The following is a 4,717-nucleotide window of genomic DNA, read 5'->3' as shown; positions in this document are numbered from 1 at the left end:
AGAGACACAGAGCTGGTCCTCTGAGAAGGAGGGGAGAGAGAGGAGGACAAGTGGGAGGGCTGTGCCAGTGAGAGAGAAAATGGGGACCAAGAGTGGAAAGGATGGGGAGGAGGGTTTGAACGGTATGGGCTAAGTTTGCATGTGTTACTCTGATTTATTGGGTAAAATTGGCAAACATTTAAAGAGATAGTGCTTTAAATTGTTACAATTGCATGCACATGCTTTGGACAGGCAGGTTTTGACCTGGATTGCTTCAGTGGTTCGTGCAGCGGATCTGAAAAGGTAAAAGAGCTTGGACTGTTAAACCTGATTAAACCTGTTGTCACTGCCTCCCCGAGTTTCGTGTGCCTTTTGTGTTTCTTTAGGTCTCTTCACTAAAAAGTCATGAGGGGTGACGAATCTGGCAATATGAACTACATATGTTCTGTGTTACTAATTTCTATTTCTCATCTAAGCATGTCTTAGTTTTGTACTTTACTATTTGGCCTTGAAGCACTTTTAGTCATTTAATCATGTTGAAATGAGGGGAAAGTTATATTTTTCACTTCAACGACACCCTCTGGCCATGGAGTAAAAAAGTTCGTACGGTCTTCCATTGTGTGCTCCAGTTTGAAGAAAAATGATAAAGTACTATTGAAAAAAAACGCACACCCTTTAAAGTTAAAACTGAAATATTTTATTTCTGTATATTAACTGACTATAACAAACTTGTGTCACTGAATTGCATTTAAGTGGCAACATGAGCAAAAACCCCTTAAGTAGTATTGACTTAACAGTAAATGCAAAAGACTGTATTCACTGTTGATGTGGCTGCTCTGTTGGAAGTGTGTGAGCTGTAATGTTACACGTAAAATTCTCTGCAAACAGGGAAGGAAGTGGGAGGAATACCAGGGTCTCAGGGAAGGTGAGTAGGCAGGAAGTATCACAGGCAAAAGTAAGTCCAAATCCAGAAAGTGTTTAATTCAGCCAGAGGATTCATCAGTCACATGCACCAGGGACTGTAGAGGATAAGACAAGAATCCAAGCACAGCTCAAAAAAGAAGGTAGACAGTGAATAAAATACCGCTACTGGAGTGCTGTGATCTGTCAGAGGATGGTGAAGCAGACAGGTCCTTAAATCCACTGGAGGTAATGAAGAAAAAGAGAAAAGGTTTAGCAGCTAACCCTCAGCAGCAGCTGATGATGCCACGCCTCCTGGTGGAGCTTCCAGGGGCTTACAGAACGAGAGAGAGAGCAGTTTCAGTGTGTTACACACACACACACACACACACACACACACACACACACACACACACACACACACACACACACACACATAAATTCTGCTTTTAAATAGCTCAGGAACCACTAGTAAGCCAGCAGTCTGTAAACAAAACAATCTGCTGGAGTCAAATGTTACTATATTGTGATGGATTTCAAATTATGTTCTTTTGCCTCTTTTTTTCCAATTCTTGATTCAACAGAGACACTAATATGGACCAAATTATTTAAGATCTCTGAATTTAGAGGCAGGAAATTAGAGGTCATCTGTGGCTTTTTGTTTTTAAGACAGTTCCACAGTTGAACTAATCGCTGTCTCATTTATAGCTGTAGCTGCACATAGTGACATGTCTGTGGAAAGGTTTTCAGAAATTTTTCTATCATGGTTAAAATTTTATTTGTAAATAAATTCTTGAAGTCATAACTAGTTAACGGAAGGTTTGGCTCAACAGAGCTCTCACTCTTTGTTAGACTGGCCACGGTACCGAAAATAAACCTGGGGTTGTTCTTATGTTCATCAATCACTGATAAATAATGAGAGGTCCTAGATTTACACAAGTTTTGCTAATTTCTTTGTTTTGTTTTTAATACAGTAAGAAGGTTTTTCCTGGGCTAATCGAAGGAAAGATTTTCTTTTTTCTGTTTTAAGATGCATGTTTATTATACCAGGGAGTCAAACACTTCTGATTTGACACTTTCTTTTTAGAGTATAGAAGGTGGTATGCAGTGAGGGTATAATGCTGTTAATGAGATAATCGAACTCTGTTGGAATAGAGTTTAGGTAGCTGCTCTGCATGGTGTTGGCCCATGGCATTGAACAAAACTGGAATTACTTCCTTAAACTTGGTTACAGCACTTTCAGAAAGACATCTACTGTAATGAAATTTATTCTCCACTGCTGTGTAATAACATTTCAATTTATAGTATGAATTAAGAAATTATCAGTGAAAAGAAGATTTTCAGGGAATCTCGTTAAGTTTTCTGTCAGGTTTACAGAAAACCAGGATCAAACGCAGGACTTCCTGATTTGAGAGAGTGAGTGAGAACAAACAATCAAAACTGTGCAAATAGTCCAAAGAACATGGTTTCCTCCATGGCAATTTCCTGACTCCCGTGCGGTGAATCACTCACGAGGTGTCATAATATGTACAAATCTTTCAACAATATTTACAAATGTGCTCAGCTCCCTCCACACTCTCCCTTCAGGTCTCCTGACCTCACCGATGATGGACAAAGACAGATTCACCTGTGCAAGCTGGTGTTTACTGACTGTGTCCCTCAACAAGCCAGCGTTGACTGAAGCTCAGCCACTCAGTTAAGTAGTAAGAGAGTGACGAGGCTCATCAGCAGCAGGTGAGTATGATTACTGGCAGGTGTGGCTGGCTTCAGCTCAGGAAAACACCGTCACACACACAAACACAAAGACAGAGAGGGAAATGAGGGACAGCAAACCCAAAACAAAACAGACGTGGCAGGTCGACCGGCGGGGACTGGTGGTCCGTGACATTTTCAGTTGTTATGTCATATATCAGAGCAAGATCCAGAGTATGATTAAATTGGTCAGTGGGCTCATTTACATTTTGAGAGAAGCCAAATGAGTATAATAATAGATTAAATACAGTGTTGAGGCTATCATTTTCAGCGTCTACATGAATGTTAAAAACACCCACTGTAATTATTTTATCTGAGCACTACATAAGATAAAATGTGAGACTTCAAATAGAATCTCGGAGTGAGGACCAGGTTAAACGACAAAATAAATGTATCAGAACAGAGATGCCAATAACCGGAGCTTTTGGCTGAGTTGGGAAAAATGATTTAAACATTTCATATTACACCTTCCATTCTGAAGTTGCCCTGCTGGGTTTCCTCTGGGCTCTGCCGCAGTCCAAAGATTTAAGTGAGGTCGTGTTAATTGGTGATTCTAAACTGGCTGTTGGTGTGAATGTGAGTGTGAATGATTGTCTGCTTGTCCGTGTTGGCCCTGAGACAGACTGGCAACCTGTCCAGAGTATACAATGACTCTTTGGCAGCTGGGATAGGCATCAGCACCACATTATCCTGAAGTGCAAAGAGGAAGAAGAAAGAAGGAAGGATGGATGATAACACAAGTGAAAATCAACTTTATTAAAACTTAAGTTCTAAATCTTATGAATTCATGCAGCTTCATACAGCAGGGTACCCCTAGCGCCGGACTGAAACCGAAGCATGTTATTTTCATACCAGATCGGTCAGCGCCCAGGTTAACAATGACTGCCTCTAGTTTTTTTGACTTACAGGGTTCCAGTGACCAGGAGGTTTGGGGTAGGTATGGTGTTAAGGAAAGAAATGTGAAAGGACAGATGGTAGTAAAATTGAATTGAATTAAATCGTATTCTGAATTGAGTGAAGGCAGAGGCAAGAATTAAATGGTTCCATTTAATTCAGTTGCTCATTTGCTTAGACAGCAGTTGTCGTTCTTCTCTCCTGGATCACCTGGAGCTTTCTTTAGGTGCCTTCCCAGCTTTGACAAATGCCCAGCTGGGACAACCATATTTACTCAGGGCCTTTTTGATATGATGTTCTTCTGCTTCACTGCTGAGGTATCTGTGGTGATGGTGTTCGCTCTGTGTTGTAGCATCCTGATGACACCCAGTTTGTGCTCCAGTGGATGATGAGAGTCAAACCTTAAATACTGATTCTTATGTGTAGGTTTACGGTACACATCAACTTATAAATGTCCCTCATTACTGATGGAAATCTCACAGTCTAAGAAGGCTAACCTGCCATTTTTCATAACCTTCCTGGTGAATTTGATGTGTTGGTCCACCGAGTTAATGTGATCCGTGAATTGTGGTACATCCTGAGATCTGATTTTCACCCAGGTGTCATCCACATACCTGAACCAATGACTTGGTGGTGTTCCAGGGTAGGATGACAGAGCCCTCTTTTCCACATCTTTCATGTACAAGTTGGACACAGTGGGTGAAACTGGGGAACCCATGACACACCCATATGTCTACCTATATTACTGACTCTTGTATGTGAAATATGTGGAATGAAGACACAGTTCCAAGAGCAAACACACTTGGTTGGTGCTGAGAGTGGTGCTGGGGTTGGGGTCATCCTGTAATCTCTTACAAATTACCTCCACTTCTTTAGTGACTGGAACACAAGTGAAGAAAGATGTAATATCATATGAGACCATTGTTTAATCTGCCTCCATAATAAAATCTCTCACCTTCTCAACAAAATTCAAGATGTTCTGGATGTGGTGTTAAAGCTGCCTACCAACGGGTTGAAAACGAACAGAAACTTTGAGATGTTATAGGTGACCGAGTTAATCATACAGACAGTTCATCTTAAATGTAGACTCTGTTTATCATCTATACGGTAATCCATATAGATGTCATCTCACTTTTTTGCAGATCAGTGCTTTCCTTTGGACCTGCAGCTCAAACTGGAGTGGTTCATAGCT

This window comes from Simochromis diagramma, unplaced genomic scaffold (assembly GCF_900408965.1).
Source record: "Simochromis diagramma unplaced genomic scaffold, fSimDia1.1 OVJJ01000293.1, whole genome shotgun sequence".
NCBI classification, from domain to species: domain Eukaryota; kingdom Metazoa; phylum Chordata; class Actinopteri; order Cichliformes; family Cichlidae; genus Simochromis; species Simochromis diagramma.
Note: the sequence above shows the minus strand (reverse complement) of the source record.